The 19333-nt window shown below is 32.5% G+C and overlaps 1 protein-coding gene across 10 annotated transcripts in view; it reads right to left on the bottom strand.

Moving 5' to 3' along the window:
- SLC16A7 (solute carrier family 16 member 7) overlaps nt 1-19333 on the bottom strand; it is a 180520-nt gene that overhangs the window by 71896 nt on the left and 89291 nt on the right. For 9 of the 10 annotated variants that reach the window (XM_077953197.1, XM_077953199.1, XM_028829683.2 and 6 more), the window contains one exon: nt 6613-6744. The gene's annotated coding sequence lies outside the window, so the exon portion shown is untranslated. Of the gene's footprint in view, nt 1-2175; nt 2300-6612; nt 6745-19333 lie in introns of those variants that run through there. The other variant, XM_028829684.2, reaches the window with a different exon arrangement.

Below are 19333 nucleotides of genomic sequence, written 5' to 3'. Positions count from 1 at the left end.
TATAATGTAATCTATAAGTATACAAAAATGGATAAGGGGATCTCACTCAATAAATATTGTGTACTTATTATGCTAAATACATGCTTTTTATTTTCAGTCAGTATTCAATTTAGTTTCAATAAAAGCCTTTTCCGGTATTTTTTTTTTTTGTATTTTTAAAATGTGACAAATTTCAGAAATATTAAGAAGCCTTACCCAAGTAAAATAGTAATGGAAGGGACTCAATTTTACTAATCACTGCTGACTTTACAGATAATATAAATAGAATTAGAAATAAGACTACCGAGTAATGTAATTTAGGGGGACAAAAAGCAAGCAAAAAAATTGTTGGCATTTTTATTACAGCTTCTCTGCATATCTATAGTATTCTTATTGATCAAAATGGTCACAGGCATCTAATTTTCAAAAAATGAATAAAATAACTTGAAATATTTTATTTTATAGGTATACATTTGTATGTTAGAAGCCTACCAAAAAATGTCATGGAAACTATAGTGACAAGGTCAAATGAAAGGCTTTAACCACAAAGAAATAATGCACATAATGTAGAGCTTAGTCAATCACAGTAATCGGGGCAAAGCCACTTCTATAAGTTAATGTCATGCAAATGCTAAAATTGCTAAAATCAACCCAAAATACCACACCTCTCAATAATTATTTTGAGATGGTTTGTAGTCTTCAGCATGTGTACAGCTTGCTTTTGCAATCATTTTTGCTTTCTTAGAAACATAAAAATTACCTGTCTTCTATCTATCAATTCATCTATTAATTGGGAGATAAGTTTATTTCTCCTTGGTCTTCAGTTAACCTAACATGATGACTTTACATCACATGTGAATTGGAAAGAGTATCTTTGAAGATGTATAATATTTAAGGAAAAAAGAAAAGGAAATAAATATTGTAAGTGTTAGTGAAACCAGTTGAAAATAGCAAATGATCTCTGAAAGTTGTCTAAAGTATCTGAATCTATATATTACTAAATTTTATTGCTATATTTTAAAGTACCTATTTTATTGCTTGAAAATTTAAAAAAGAAACCATAGAAGAATACTGAGGAAATACCAAAGGACATTTATGTGGTAAACTACTCTTTGTTGTATAATCAGCATGTAAAAACAGTTACGGGGCTTAAAGTCCTCACTCTGCAGTTTTCCTGCTTGCATAAAGAAAACTAAACCATCTTTTATTACTAATTCATGAGTTTAAACTATTGTAGTTTTTATCACATCTGCTATAGTAAACATTCAGAAATACAACTGGATGATTTTTTTTACTCACTTCAAAGATCATAAATAACATTTCTAAGTAATCTTAAACCCATATTTTAAAATAATAATATCAATACAAATATTATAATTCATTAATATTCAAATCATGTTATAAATATGGGATTTCCATTTTACAGACAGGAAACTATGCCCATAGGAAAGTAAAGAGGTGTGTGTAGACTCACACAATAAATAGGTGTCAACACTAGTATAAATTCTATGAATTAGAATTTTCTCAGCATTTAAATACGCTCCACCTTAAGAAATGGAACACTCTTATATTAAAATAATTTGAACTTATAGACCCTTTAAAACCATTCTACTTGGTTTGCTCCTATACAAAGAATAAAATAGAAAAGAAAATGTATATACACATGCACACACACATATATACAATTCTATTTTCTAAAATTCTAGTTTATTGTGAAATTGTACATTTAAGCCTATTTTCCTTTACATGGTTTCCTCTTGTGGCATGAAAATTAAGCATAAGAGCTTCAAATGCTACAAATACCGGCTCCATCATTTACTCTGTAACGCTTAGTAAAGTAATAAAACTGAGTCTGTGGTGTCATCTGTAAAAACAGGATAATACCTATATTTAGTTTATAAGGTAATTAAGAACATTGACAGAAGACTACATGTAAATGGCATCACTAATATGTACTAGACAAATTTACCTATCATTATCCTAATTTTTATTAAAATTATATATAAAATGACAATGAGTGAAGATCTTAAAATTACATTTTTAGAGAGAAAAAATATATATGTGGCTTTCAAAATTCCATGTCTTTTATTACATTTAATGTAGAAGCTATAACTTTTAAAAGCCAAATCTTAAAGTGAAATTTGCATGACAATCTCATCTTGAGTGTCAAAAAAAAATTGCATGAAGAGTACCTACCTCACAAGAGTAGTGTGAGAATTAAATGAAATAGTGTGTGCTTGCCTCAGGTTTGTGATCTGCACATAGTTCAGTGTTCAATAAATCATAGTTTAGGTTGAATGTGAAATCCTCCAGAATTTCTCTAAAAATATTAAATAATTTTAGGATCTTCAGAAAATAGCAATAACCATTTTTAATCAAATCACCTCCGTGTGTCCCTCTCTGACCACATCGCTCTTTCTCTACCAAACGGCAACAACTATCCCAAATTGTATGATGGCTTTTAAGTTAATGTTATTTATACTTTTACCATATATGTATGTGTGTATATGTATATGTTATATGTTCCTAAATTTATATATAATACATAAGCTAAATATATATTATACATAAAATTTGTATTACCTAAAATATATATAGATCAGAGTCAACATTTAATTCTTAACAATAATAACAATAATAAAATTATTAATATTTCAAGTATATATTACATTTTATACATTATATGCATGTAATAATATGCATATGACATATATAATCTTGGAAATAGTTTTTTAATTTAATATTATAATTTTAGATTTAGACATGATGTACATAGACTTATAAATCTCATGTCACAGAGTACAGTTGATTCTCATTATTCATGGAAGCTGTGCTCTATAAAGTCACCATGAACATTGAATTACCAAATGCTGAACCGCTGCACATAGTAGAAAAACAAGGTTAGGTTTCTGTGAGACTCTGATCACATTTTTATCAACCAATCAATACAAAACCTTGTTTTACGTGTGTTTCTGTTTAAAGATACCTTACTTAATACATATTGCTGATTCATTGACACTAAACTTACAGGGAATAGCGCCGTAACTCATGTCTGGATGAAGCTTATCTAACACAAATATTTTTTCTAAAAGACACTTCATAGTTTTCTCGTGAGGAGGAATGCTAGACAGCACTTCAGCATTACTCTTAGGGAATATTTTAAACAGCAAGATCACCAACAAAAAGCACAAAATGTGAAAAACATGGTATTAGACTATAAAAAGAATACTGGTTTACAGTGTGAGAACTTAAACCAGAAGGCAGGGTCTTGCCTTGTTTGACCTCAGCTGGGAATGTAAGTGTTGCATAACAACTTTTTTTGCTGTTCTGTGCATGTCAGCAAATGATTGCAGAAGTGCTGTGAATCACAAATTTCTGTGGATATGCAAATTTACAAATATGGAATCACTCATAATAAGGATTGACCATACGTCATTTTTGAATATACATGTGTATGTATCTATATCTATATGTAACTCATACCTAAGTATATATAAAGATTTGAACTGTCTCCAGTTAGATGTCATTATGCTCCTATGAACATTCCTGTACTTTTCTCTCTTGGGGCATTTGTGTAAACAATTCTGCAGAGATACTGGATAGGAATTATAGAAGATTTATTGTAGAAATTTACACTGAAACAAGCAGTGCATAAGAGTTCTCCTTGCCACATATCCTGACCAATGCATAATTTTTAATTTTTTTCTAATGCAGTAGACATGAAAAAATTCATTGTGCTTTTAATTTGCATTCTGTGATCACTAATACTTTTGAGTATCTTTTCATGTAGTTAGAGCCATTCTGTTCTTTAAACACCAGTTCTTGTATTTTACTAGTTATGCTTACACCAATGGAAGAAAGCTTCCAACTTGTCCTTCTAAAATTTGGACACTTATGCATCATATTTCCACTTCAGTAATTATCCTACAAATTCAGAATACATTTTCACTTAAAGATTAAAATAAGTAACTATTTATCATTTGCCAATGATATAAATACTAATTAGTAATTTAAAAATTTTAAAAATAAAAAATACATAAAAAAATATAAATCACCCACAGTCCTAACACTAGAGTAAACTATTATAGACATACTGGTGAATATATTCTGCTATATATACTCTGCTATAGCTTCAGTTATATATGTTTACATAATACATTTTATCCAATTGAAAATGACAACAATTTTTATATCAAAATTATATGTATAAATATGCACTAAAAGAAAACAACTTCCAACTCATTAAGTATTGCTAAATATTTTCACAATCGGATTATGATTCTTCTGAATCGCTTTTTGAATCACAGTTTGCAATAGCTGTGTTTTTTTACACAATATCCTCCTCTGGCCTATAAAGAGCATCCACGGTTTGGCATTTCTACAGAGTATTCCATTACTGTCTCTAGGAATTTCTTTCAAGCTGCTTACACCACTTTAAATTTTGACACTGATGTTCTTCGTCTTACCAGAAAATATCAACAGAAGATACTCAGTGAACAACAGAACTTATATTCCTTCCTCTAATGGTCCACAAATGGTTTATTGACTGAAATATCAAAAGACTGAAACTGTCCAACCATGATCAGAAACAATCACTAAAATGTGCATAGGCATAGGCAACATTAGCAACAATGATTATAAAATGCCATCCAGTGTAAGACATCCTGACTTCAAAGATGTTAAAATGTGAAATATGTGCTTCTTAGAATTGAAGAAACAACAAATGCATAAATATTTATCTGTATATATGTATATTCAATGTGTGTATATATTTATGTATATAAATTTAATTAAAATGTGCTGTATAGAAGTAGAGTTCTAAGATTTGAATTTCTCATTTATTTGGATTTCTTTAAAAATCACAAATAGCTGCATAATCAGTTTTAATATTTCACTGGTTAATATTCTCTAAATTATTTCATAAAAAATTCAGGACTGTTTAGATTGTTACCTTATCTCAACATTATAAGCTATTGTAATAAGTACTTTTCTTATAGTTCTGATTTCAATTTGAATCATAGGAAAACATAGATTTCTCCAAATTCCTCATTCTCCCAATGAATAATTTGGAAACAGCTACAATATTTTTGCCTTCAAATAACATTTCCACTGACTTATTCACTATCCATCTTTCCCATCAGATTCTAAGATAACAAGGCAGTTATTGTATTCCAAGTTCTCAGTATAGTTATTAGCATATAATAGACAAATTGTCTTTATAATAAAATTTGTCTTTATAATAAAAGACAAATTGATCAATAAATAGCTATAAATATTTGAACTTGAAAAAAAAATTTCACCCATTATGCCATCCGCTGTCATTTTATCTCTGTAAGTATGAAGTTTCAGGTTTTGTTTTGTAATGAAGTTAAAGAGAAATAAATCAGAATAAAATGTTAGGCCCCTATATGTTTGTTTGAGGCAGACTTTTTTTTTTTTTTTAACAGTCCTTTCTAGACAGGGGCAGCAATCTCAAGGCAAATGCTGGTAGCAATTATGGTATAAGTGCCTGAGAAGAGGTTGGCTTTAGATGACATCCTAAATGAAAAGTAAAGGAAAGGAATATTTGCTAAATGTATTTTGACTATGGTATATACAAGTAAATGATGAGGCCATCATCCAAATTCAGAAAAGGACTAAAAAAATGGAAGCATCGGAAAAACTGAAAGGAGTAAAAATGGATAGTAATAGCATACACTACCAGCCCTTCCTTTGATCCTCCCATTTTTCTATCTCAAACACACATACACATGTGCATCCACATGCGTGTGCACATGCACACAACTACATATTCACCTCCTCTAAGTATCAATCATATCCCCAGACATATTTTAATGCACAAATGTTCTTTCTTTAACAATTCTGAATGACAATAGGTGACCTGCACATCAGCCTTCCATAGATAATCAGCTGTTTCACATTTCTCTAGATTCCGGTCTGAAGGAATATCACCGAGGAATTCTGATTTATATTCCCTATTAAATTCATGTTTTTCTAATGTACTGCATGTTCATTCTCTGAACTGTCAACTACTCAAATTGTTTCTGCTTTGTTATAAAAGTGAAGCTATTTTCTTAGATGCTACACAAATCGTTCCTTTCAAAAGTATACTTGCCTTTAAATAAAAAACATATGATTAAGCATTTTTTCTCCTCAATCTTTTCTGTTTTTGCATTACATTTTTCCCACAGTTCATCAATTTATTTCTCATTTATATGATATTTTACTCTCTGTTTTCAGCACATTTCCTTGATTTGAATGATAACTGTGGGCTCCAGGGTGCAAGGCGCCACTCATATACTTCTTCATTTTCTTATCTACTACTTCTTTTGTTTTTCTTCATATAAAATGACATCTTATGATCTCTTAACTGATCCATTAGAAAACAGACCCAGAACCAATCAGTTTCAAAAATTATAATTCCAACATTGTTACGTCTGCCTTATTAGTGACTCTTGAGTTGACCAGTTGTCAAGATCCAAGTCATACACACTCATTGGCTTCATGCCTTTTTTTCCTATGCTCAATTCTATAATATTTTAATACAATTTATATCAGTTGTGTCTTATTTCTTTTAACAAGCACAACTTGTAAGCATAGACAAGAAAAACAGAGTTAAAAGCATAGTTTTACCTGTTGATAGATGTCCACTTGAACAGATTTCTTTGGATTATATGTGAAATCTTTAGGCCTAGTCACTAAACCTTGAAGTGTGATATTTGAAGGTATTACAAATGAAGAGAGGTAGAGTAGATTTTGGATTATCTAAAGAAATAGAAAAACAAATCGTTACATGCATATTTGAATTCAGTAAGCCAAATTAGAGCCACTGCCTTTAAATCACCTCAATAAAATTTGAACATCTTTTAATAATTAGTGAAATTGAATACATCTTTGTCAATACAATAATAGAACTAAGATATGACTAAAATGACCAAACATGGCATGAGAAAAAAAATAAAAAGTATAAGATTTAAAAAATCAGGTTTTGTTAAAAAGAAAACAACAGTAAACTACAAGCCTATGATTATAAGAAAGAAAATTCTTATTGGCATTCACTATCTGTCACTTAAATAATTCCCTATACTCATTTAAATAATTTTCTCTAAAATTCAATTAAATAAATTAAATATCCATTGACAATGAAAATAAAAAATTGAAATATAATTATTAGAAATACTGTCAGTAATATACATGGCTTATAATAAGACAGACTGGGTTTCAGGAAAGAAACAAATTATTTTAGAGATCTTGTGATTTAGAATTCAAACTTCCTAATCAAATCGGGGTGACAGAAAAATATGCTAAATCTCTAATCCATCAGATATATTTGTTTCAATTTAAATATGCTGCTGAATATATAGAATTTAGTACCTAAGAGTTTGTTTTGTTTGGACCAAGGCTTTCTTTCCCTAGATCAAAACTAAGAAAAATGTCAATACCTTCATTAAATACCCAGTGTCTGTCTTATATCCAGGGCCACCTATTCTAAAGTGCTGAACAAAGGCAACATAGCCACCAGGTCAAATGAGGTTTGTATGAGAGTATGAGGAAAGTGTGATCTGCATGCCAAGTCCATGAGAAATGGCGGGTGGGTGGGGACTAGGAAGAAGATGAGTGAAGAGGCTTAAAAGTCATGAATAAACACTGAGAAATTCATAAGGATGGAACTAAAGGTCTAACTTGTGCTAGGAATGAAGAGTTCACACTAAATGGGTCTCCTGGGCCTGGGATTAGAGCAGTGAGAAGAGGCACATACATCAGCTCTGGTCCTACAGGGAGCCTTCGGACCCATCTGCTGCTTTTTAAAGCTGGGTAATTTGAGAATAGCAGCTCCATCCCACCCCAAGTAATCAGCTCATCCAAAGGTAGAAAACCTTTATATTTTGAAGAAATTATTTTATATCTATTTCCTCTGGCAGGGAGAACTTCCCTGGCTTCCAGGCAAAGCCTCAGAAGAGAACCTGAGGCATATCTAAAAATTAGGTTCTGATCTTCCAGTCTATGTGCTTAATTATACTCATAATTTATACAGGCTCCATGTGGCAACCCTCCAAGAAAATAAAAAAATATATATAATTTATGCAGGCCAGCTTAGGGACCAGATAAAAGAGACCTTGACAAGTCCAAATTCTACATGCTCACCAACATTTCTGTGAAATTTCACAGCACCTTAACTTAATTGGCCTATTTTCTTCCAGAAAGACTAGCTCACATCCAGAGTTCCTTTCAACAAATGAGTAAATAATCCAGGAAGACTCTGCTTGATAGTTATATCTATATCGATCTATGTTGCATCCTTTTCTTTACATATATTAAACTATCATCATATATTTCATATACATTTATGCAGATATATTTATACAATGCATTTACTAATCTTTAGTTTTAAAAATGAAAGGTAGTGTTTTAGTGGAAACATTAAAGATGAGGAAGCATAGAAGCAGAGGATAGTATAGTTGTTTCCAGGTACTAAAAGAGGAAAATGGGGAGGAATTAGTCAAAGAAACAAAGATAAAATTATGCAAGATGAATAGATCTTAGAGATCTACTGTACAGCATAGTACCTATAGTTAACAATACTCTACTGAACACTTAAACCATGTTGTATGAGGGTAGATCTTATGTTGTTTTCTGTTCAGAATGTAACAATAATAAATAAGGAAAGCAGGAGCAACCTTTTGGGGGTGGACATATTTAAGGCATAGATTGTAGTGACGGTTTCATGGGTGTACACTTATCTCCAAACTAACCAGGTTGTACACATTATAGACAGCTTTTTTTGTATGTAAATCATACCCCATTAAGGTGGTTTAAAAGTATTTTTAAAAAGGTAGTGTTTTAGAGTTTGTATGTCTGACTACAAAGCCTGTAGAAAACCAACAATCCTTAAGCCAATGAGAAAGCTTTCCTTCGATTTGGAAAAACCATTATTTAGAGGACTGCTTCTTGAATTCCAAGTAGGCATAAGCTTATTCCCCCTACAAAAGTAGCTTTAATTATTATAGCCAGAAGTTGGGCTTTGCCATCTGCTAATTTTGTTCCTTAGTAATAACTCATATGCCGTATGTTTTATGATGGGCTTTACTTATAACAGGGTGCATAAAAAATAAAAAATGTTTTAGAGCTTTTTATTTTTCTAAAAATGCAAATAATTTACTTTCTTAATCCCATGAACTCCAGGGAACTGGTATTTTGAATCACGTTTTATAGACGAGGGCATAAATGATCAGAATTGCAAAGTGACTTTTCTAAGTAAAATGTCTATTCTAGTAGGTGACCAAACTGCTACCACAACTAGTATTTTTTTATTAGGGCCTTTGTTGCTGATTCTACTATAACACAACATGAAAGCTAACTCTTTCTGCATACAATTATACTCCTTCGGTTTTATTCCTCTGGAAATTTCCAAATTTCAGTTCTTGTACATGTCCATTCTGATGGTATTGTTCATCAGAATTCATATTCTTATCTTTGGAATTCAAAAACTACAACTATCCTTCAAAGTCTTTTGAAATTCATCATCTTTCCAGCTCATTGACACCTGTGCTTTCCACAATGTTTTTGAATATATAGGCTCCAATAGAATATCACCGTTTACAAGAATGACCTGCAAGTGTTTTTCAACAATTTATGTGGTGGGATGAACTGAAGCCCAATAACTTCGCCTTTTCTTTTAGAATCAATACCAGTTGATTAAACTATGGAGAAAAATATGTAAGACATAGGAGTAATTAAACTATCAGTGATGATCCATGGCTAGACTATAATGTTATATTCAAGGCTCTTTCAGTCACATAAAGTATTAGAATATTCCTTTATTTATTTTGTGAAAAATCTTTCTTCAACTTTCAAAGCCTAAACCAGCATGCCTCCATTCTATGAAGTCTTATCAATATCCCATGCTATCCAGAAGTTTATATTTCAAAATACAGTCTAGAAATAATGGACTCATCAAACTAGTCCCAAAATAATCAATAGTTCTTAGACTATTGTTTTCACTATAAATTTCTCTAGAAGCCCTATAGTTAAAGCATGAGTTTTTCTCTACATCCTACTTATAAAGTGTTTATGAGTAGTAAGTTATATTATGTTTTCGCCTAAATGAATTAATTTGTTCTCAAAGAATGATTGTCTGGTTTTTTAACTATTTCCTTTTTTAATACAAAAGGATATAGCAACATCAAATTAATGTACAATGTTTAACTTTAGGTGACAACTCACCCAATTTTACAACAGAAATTAAACTGAACCAAATCTTTTCTTTCCCAACATGTAATTAAATTAAAATTGGACTCTAATCCCAAGAGGCTATTTTATTCTTCAAAGTGGACCATCTCGTAAATCCTATTGACTAATTTACTTTGACATCTAGACAAGAGAGATATCAATAGTGCATAGCTCACAAAATGTCAGTAACACAAAACCTGTTTTTAGATTAAACTATTGCAGTGGTTAAATGACTCTGAGAATGCTAATTGGCAATAAGGATCAAACTAACTAAAAATGTTTTATAATGGGAAAGTTAGAAAAAAATAATATAAACCAGTATGTAATTATCTATGAAGAATTGGAAGTGGACCTCCCATACCAAACAATTCCCCTGATTCCTAATATAGGTTGAACATCCCCAAATCCAAAAATCAAAAAAATTATGCTTCAAAATCCAAAACTTTTTGAGTGCCTATGTGACATCACAAGTGAAAAATTCCACAGCTGACCTGCTTACAAGCATTTCGGACGAGATATACTCAGACTGTAGAATTATGTGTAAAACAGTTATAATAGGTTTAATGCCAGCTATGTCCATGTTTGGATCCCCAGAACTTGTAATATTACCTTATATGGCAAAAGATGTGTATAAATTAAGGCTGTTGAGAGAGAATCTTATCCTGGATTACCCAGGTGGGCTCTAAATGAAATCACATGTATCCTTATAACAAAAAGAGACAGAGGGAGTTCAGAGACAGACACACAGAAAAGAAGATACAGAGAGGAGATGTGCTGTGAAGATGGAGGCCCAGCAGAAAGTGATGTGACCACAAGCCAAGGAATGCCAGCTGCCACGAGAAACTAGAAGAGGCATGGAACAGAGTCTCCCATAGAACCTTTTTAAGGAATGTGGTTCTTCATCTTGACGTCCAGAAATATTAAGAATACAGTTCTATTGTTTTAAGCCACCAAGTTTGTAGTAGTTTGTTACGACTGCACTAGGAAACTAGGATAGTAGTAGTGGTGACTCATTTATAAAAGCCATTAACCAAGCAACTGCACTACTAAGATGTTTTTCTTGTAGGCACAATTGCACAGGTATGCAAAGACACATGATGTCCAGGGCAACATCATTTATCACTGTGGCAAACTGAAAGTCATTAGAAAATGTATAAATTGTACATTCATAAAAAAGTATTAATATCATATAACTATAAAATGAATAGGCAGATTTACACACATTGATATGGCTGAAATGTTGCTAAAAGTGTAATAAACGAAAAAGTAAGATGTAGAACAGAATATAATTATTTTAAATTGTATACACAGAAAGACTACTTAGGTTGAGAAAAGAAAACTAGCTCAGAGCAATATAAGCTATATGAAGTATCGAAATTTATCAGGCCCAGAAAGACAGGAGTATGAGACTTCAGTCAGCCCAGACCCTCTTCCCCACCCATGCCTGGAGGCAATTGTTCAAAGTAATTTTGTTCTTGACTAGCTGCTTCATCCATTATCTTCACGTTCTGGAGTTTGTAATACAAAACAAACAAACAAAAACAATATATAGCCAATGAATAGCTGATGTTATTTTAATGTAATTTTTTACAAACAACTCAAGAACCCCCTCTTCTTTTCCTTTAAAAATTCACCTGTAGACTGCCACTAATTGGAGTGTATATTCAAGGCAACTGAATCTATGTTCCAGAGCTGCAATCCACAAGCTTGGTCCAAATAAACTTTCTATGCATATTAATTTTGCCTCAGCTTCTTCCGTTAGTGAGATAATACACATACATTTACATATCTATACAAATTATGCCTTTGGAAAGTGACCATGTGGGATTTATATATTTTTGAAATGTTTAAATGTTATATAATGAGTAAATCTTATACTTCTATTAAAAACTTGAAAATGCAAAAATGTTGAAATACAAAACTTTAGTATGCAAATATAAATATATTTCCTTACGTGTTTACTTGGTTGTGAGTTGTACTTCTGTTCATATTAAATATAAAATTTTCTTATTTTTTTCTAATGTTTTTCTCCTTGTAGCTAAATTTCTGTCATATTTAAGAGAAATTGATCCTTGCTTATAGATATTATCTAGTTGTTACAGAAAACCAGAATATGCGACCCCAGAATATGACTCTTTAGCTTAAGGATTACTTTGAGCTGATTATTTTGAGAACCATCAGACACAGGAGAAGCTCTGAAAGTCAAGTCACCCTTTTGTAAGGGAAATTTATATCTATAAAGGAAATTTCTATTTTTAATGGTGTCTCCCTCTCTGCACCAGTAAGAGAGGAACAACTAAATCGCTAGAGACTTATCAAAAGAGAAGGCATGGACTTAATCTGTGTAACAAACCTTATCATTGTTTATCTGGTTTTCCTAGGCATCTCCACATAACTGGCTCTTCCCACAACTTTGTTTCTTTTAATTAGTGGACAATGGTATTTAAGCCTGAATTCAAATCCGCCTCCTTGAGATTCACTCATTTTTCTGGGTATCTCACAAGTATAATGAGGTATATACTTTAATAAACTTCCTTTTGTTTTTCTCTTGTTAATCTGCATTTAGCTACTGGGGTTGCAGCTAAGAACTCAGAAAGTATAGAAAGAAATTATTTTTTTCTTCCCTTACATGGGAAGCCGGAACAGTGCTGAATATCATGCCCCTTCCTCAAAAGGGAGTCAGCCCAAACTTTTAAATATGATTTTCATGTCCTTTAGGGAAAAATTTATCTGGGAGTTTTACATGTTAGCATGTGTGCAGTCTTTAATTCTCTCCCAGAGAGAAATTGTGTATATGGCTCTACAGTGAAAGAGGATGGCAACAATCATTGTGTGTATATCCTGTTTTGTTTGTGCTTTTCTCCTTCTAAAGTTTTTAAAGCCACAGAGTCCTTTCTAGGAACGAAATCTTACTCAGAATCCTACTACGCAAACCAGCTACTCTGGTTTATGGGGTTGGGAGTGTCATAGAGAGCCTGGAACTCCACTTATCGGCATCCCCTGACTCCTGAAATGGTCCCTGGTTCTTCCTAAAAAGCTTAGAATTCCTTAGAGCATAGCTGGGAAGCCACTTATAATACTTTTCTTACCTCTCAACTTAGGAAAAAAACAGAATTATATGTAAGAGATTTTTGATCCTCCATTTTACATTAGTCTCTAAAGATTCTCTGGTGTTTTGGTTATTTTCTCAATTTGAAAGCATTGGATCATTAACTGGCACTACAAAAGAGGAGGTAAAGAAAAATCCCTGGATACTTCTGGGAAGATTACATGGCCAAAGAATATCTTTCTGACTTTTATATTAAAATGTCCATTTTAAAAAAAATCAAATAAAAAAACCCACAGGATCTCCTGATATCAATGATGAGATTCAGAAAGATGTTAGAATCCCTAAAGTTTCTAAATAATACAGTATTACTGAGGCAGGATGAAGAAAAGTACCACAGCAAGGTGAACCAACCTGGCCACAGGCATTGAGAAACAGGGTCTTCCATTTCACCAAGACATAAGTTCCCCTGATGTATGGACTCCTCTGCCCACCTGAGGGCAGAAGCTTCCTTGTGAACCACTGCTCTTCAGAATCCTGAACATATTTAGTTCCATCTATGACATATCTCTTTGTCACTCAACACTTTGTCAGCTATAGTCTCATAATTCTATGACCCCTTCCCCTAGTTCCCGTGAGTAATCATACTTATAATATGGGAAAACTAACCTAAATGCCAACTCGGAGAAGTAGTTGCATATGTTACTGTCATTCATTTGATAAACTATTATATATACATTAAATAATTATGAAAGCTATATAATAAAAAGGGAAGTATTTGTTATATAATTTTTAGTTTAAAAATACTGATAGTAACCTGTATGATAGCATAATTCCAAAATGTTATAAAAGATACACGTAAAAAAACATAAACATAGGCTATAGAATTAGGGTAAGGATTGCAGAAAAAATTATAATTCCTTAATTATATTAAGTTGGTATAATACCACTATAACACTATAATATATAAAGTACTTAAATTAATATTACACATTTACTTATTTGCCCTAATTTTTATTTTTATGTCTGCTTAGAAAAATAGGTTTAACTAGTCCACAACTGATTCAAATACAGTTTTTGTAAGGCAATACAATGAAACTGGAAGCTGTATTTTATTTAGAGATCTTACCTTAGAGATCCTGTGGGTTTTTTTTATTTGATGTTTTTAAAAATGGACATTTTAATATAAAAGTCAGAAAGATATTCTTTGGCCATGTAGTCTTCCCAGAAGTATCCAGGGATTTTTCTTTACCTCCTCTTTTGTAGTGCCAGTTAATGATCCAATGCTTTCAAATTGAGAAAATAACCAAAACACCAGAGAATCTTTGGAGACTAATGCAAAATGGAAGATCAAAAATCTCTTACACGTAATTCTGTTTTTATCCTAAGTTGAGAGGTAAGAAAAGTATTATTTTTTAACTTTCACCTTTTTTGTTTTATATTGATGTTTTTAGTCATACCTAAATGAAATTACGAGACTCCTACATAATTGTAAAGAGGAAACCCACAGTCACCACATAAAAATTTAGATATAAATAACATTTGTTGATTACCAATTGCCTATATACATATATCATTGCTGCCACCTATTATGGTACAGGTAAGTATCAATAAGCAAGACACTTAACAATTTAATACACATTTTCTCATAATACTATCTTTTGGCTACTGTCTTCATTTGGCAGGCAATGAAAATAAAATTCAAAGATGTCAAATATCTTGTTTAAAGTCTGAAAGTCTACCACAGTGTTTGTCTCACTCTAGAACTATGCTCTTAATGAATTAAAAGCCATATACTTCCTACCAACTTATTATCTTTCATTCATGAACTCCTTAAAGTGGTCATATTGCCACTCCTTCTCCACCCTCCTGTATTTTGCTTGTTCTAATACTTGCTTTCCTCGTGGTCACTTGCCAGGTCTTCTGCCTCCACCATTCCAGCTATGTGCTTCCCCAATGACTTCAGGAGACACTCAATTAGTTGGTAATTGCCAAAACAAGAGGAAATGAAAGCTGAAACTCATAGAATATTAACTATCCACTAGATTCAGAAAATAATACCAATAATCAGGATTATGAAAGAGCCATGTTGAAGGGAAGGACTGTAGAATTCATAGGAACATAATAAAGTTACCAGATCTTTCTTCTATCATACACTTACAAGTGAATTGAATTGATAGATTTTATTTTTGTTAATACTTATTTGTCCCCTACTCATACTTGTCATATTTCTCTGTAGGCAAAGTATAGTTCCTATTCATTGACTTTAGGTTTGGACATGTGACTTCCTTTTGTCAATGGAATGTAAGTCAATGCAGTGTGGGTCATGTCCAAGAGTATGTTTAAAATATGTTTGCATATTTTGCCTTTATAGTAGTCCTTGCTTTCCAAAATAAGAACATGTCCCTTTAGCCTGGATCCCTCAAAATAAGAAAATGTTTGATGGTTAGCTGAGCCCTTCAGAACCAACCAGAGCCACAGCTGACCCATAGTGCCTAAGCAGCATAGCATGGGTAAGAAATAAATATCTGTTATTGTAAGCCCTAAGAGATTGCAGTTGTTTGACAGAATAACAAAATCTGAGCTAGGGTGCATAAAACAAAATCCCAAGAAACACGTTGGCTCCAAGGATGCACAGCCAGTAGTGAGGAATCTGTTAGAAGAAGTTAGAAAAATGGCAAGATATGTTAAACAGTAACAAAATATTTCGTAAAACTTTTCCCTGATATCTTCAAATGCAGAAAATGTACACAATGTATTTGGGGCTCTGGGAAAAGAGGTTTGGAGATGATGCCGGTTGCATGAGTTGGTGGTAATTAGCTACATTTAGAAGGTTACTATGGAAGCTATAAAGCCATAATAGCAGGATTGCAGGGACAAAAATAGGAAAAGGGATAGGTATTGTAGGACTTGCAGGATGGAAAGATATGTTCCGCCCCCATCCCCCACTTAGCTTTAGCCTGGTAAAAGATTCTCAAGTTAAGACACTCAGGACAAGTAAAAACAAGGTCACTAAGCCAAAGAAAAGACCAAACCAAGAGTATGACTTTAGCTTTTTTTTTAGTTTATAGCATTTTATTAATATATTCCTTAAATTAACAAGTAAAAATTGTATATATTTATGATGTAAAATGTTTTGCTATATGTATACATTCTGAAATGACTAAATCAAGGTATTTAACATACATAGAACCTCACATACTTATTTTCTGTGGTGAGAACACTTAAAATCTACTCTCAGTGATTTTCAAATATACAATATATTGTTATTAACTGCAGTCACCATGATGTATAAAAAATTTCTTGAACTGATTCCTCCTAACTGAAATTTTGCTTAGCATCTCTTAAAATCTTTTGCAGGAGTAAGTCAGACACCAGTAAGTCTTTTCAGTTTAAAAAACAGTCGGGAATGTAGCAGGGAGAAGAGATCAATGGTGTGGTCTCATGCAGGTCTGATAAATTTGAATTTTCTGCAATGAAGCACATAGAGAGAGGCATGTCTTTTATAAAGAATCGATGGTACTATTATTTGTATTAACTAGAACCAAATAATCTTTTCAATGTCTTTAAGAGTGTTATACTGTAAAATATGCTACTAAGCTGGATATGGAAAAGAACAGTGACTGTTGGAAATGTAAAATGACCAAGCGATTAAGATGACTCAATATCCAGTAACTTGCTTTATGTGATATGCAAAAATATAATCCCATGTGGTATTTAAAAACATATATCACAGTAAATGTCACTAAAGTGTTGTAACATTTTGGCCAAGTGACAATAATACTGGATCTTAGTTTCTTTATTTGTAAAAAACACAGTGCAGAACTTAGTATTCTGAGTCCCTCTGAGCTCCCATACTTTGATTCAACGACACTAAAATAGTTCTCTTATTGGCTGTCTTAGCATGTAAAACACAAGTTTCTTCCCTGCTCTAAGAAAATGCTACTGCCATTCAAAATAAGTAATAAACATATGGACAGTGTTTTAACAACTTTTCCAAGCTCTTAAAAACTATGGCGACAGAACAGGGACCCTCCCCCGCAAAAAAAAAAAAAAAAGAAAGAAAGAAAAGTTATTTTGAAAGAATCATTTGAAGAAATTACATTATATAAGCAGACAGGGCCTGTGCTTAACAATTAAATACTACAGGCTCCCAAAGGCCAAGCCTTAGTTCCTTAAGACTGCTTAGAATTTTATTCTATTCTCAAATCACAATTTAGTTTCCATAAAAGCTATAATATGAGATCCTCAGAGAATCTAGTATATGTTTAGTTTTCCTTTTATGAAGATTAAATTAATAAATTTTTTATACTACTTAACAAAATATGTTCCTACAAAACTGGTACAATTCAGCTCAATATTGCAAATAAATCACGTGAAGGCTTTTTTCAAAGACAGAATGAAAACAGAAGCTTGTATACTGTATATTCAAATATAAAAGAACTAATATTTCAATTCATAAACTATATATGTTATTTAGTTCCCCGTATTTGCCCAATTCATATACTCTTAAAACAAACATTTATACTATACGACTATCAAGTGGGAATCATGTCAACCATATGTTGTTGGATAAAAATATCATGATCAATAGCATTTAAAAAGCCATGAAATACATCATAAATAATGCATAATAGTTGACTATTTACAGACACTCCAAAAAGTATTTCCTTTTTTGAGCTTCTATATACATTTTATGACACTGACATCAGTGAGGTCGGTTCACCACCAGCATGTCCTATAAAGGATCAAAAAAACCCATTAAAGTAAGAGGCAAAGCTGAAATAGATCATTTCCATCACATTCTATAAACATCAAGATTCACTATGAAAATCCTCTCCAAGGAAATGTCATATTAAATCACAGAATTCACAACTTTAAGTCCTTATATTTAGAATTTGTTATTGTTACATAATAAACACTAAACACTGATAATGAAGTTGGTGCTGAATGGAATAAAAATGAACCCATAGTTAAAGATAACCTAGATGAAAGCTATAGGAGCTGCTAAAATCAGTTTGTTGGATCCTGCTTGTCAATTCTGGAAGATGACCAGAAAGAACCATCATCTTAAATACAGAGAAAAGAAAAACTTAGCTTTTTCTTTTCCCCATACCTTCCTGTACTAGTCAAGATTCTGAGTCTCCCCTAAAACACATCAACAAGCACACACAGTCCTCTGGGAATTGATGGCATACTTGTACCACACTAAATTAGAAGTAACAAAATTATTAGGAACATTTTGTCTTTACTCATTGTGTCCATTTTTCTTCCCCCTTTGCCTCCCCCTAAAGACCTGTAGACGGGCCTCTTCCAGGTTTGGTGACAACAGGGAATAAAATATATCAATAATGCCAGGCATCAACTTGATACTAATTTAATTTCTCAATTTTCAAATTATGTTATTGTTTAATTTTGTTTCCATCTTGACCTTTCCTCCTATATCTGGGTATCTGCTCATCATCCTAGACCAGAGATTTCCCTGCCTGACTGGGTTCCACTCTGCCCCAGTCTACACACTCATGTTTGCTCTGACTTTGCTGCAGCATGGAGAAGCAGCTGTGTGTTCCTTAACACTTCTTCGATACACCTTCACTCTCCACCAGAGACACCATGCTTTTCTGACCTTTGGTTTAGCAACCCCATTCACTCCAGCCTGAGAGACAGCCCACCAACAGCTGAGTGGGGAGCACCAGGTTGCTGTCCTTCCTACCCTGCTCACTAGAAGGACAACATTTCAAACCTGGGAGCAGCAGGAAGGAGGTTTCTATCTTCTATCAGACAACCTTTCCTTTCTTTTCTGTCCTACAGGAAAAGGAGTCCGTCTCAGGCTAACCCATTTACTTATGATTTTTAATGAAGTCTTTTGTCTTTCTAAAGGATTTGGTGTCAGTAATTTTCACACTTTATTTTTAATTTATCAGTCATTTCTAGTTCTTTCCTTAGCCTACAAAATGTGTATATTTCTCTGAGCCTAGAAAAAGTAGGAAAAATGTCCTCTTTTAGAGTTGCCTTTATCTTGAGCCACCACTAAATTTCTTTCATCTTCTTTACTTCAAAATTTCATGCAAGAGTCAC

Source organism: Macaca mulatta, chromosome 11 (genome assembly GCF_049350105.2).
Source record: "Macaca mulatta isolate MMU2019108-1 chromosome 11, T2T-MMU8v2.0, whole genome shotgun sequence".
Lineage (NCBI taxonomy): Eukaryota > Metazoa > Chordata > Mammalia > Primates > Cercopithecidae > Macaca > Macaca mulatta.
The sequence above is the reverse complement of the archived record's forward strand: the minus strand, read 5'-3'. Positions and strand labels throughout refer to the sequence as shown.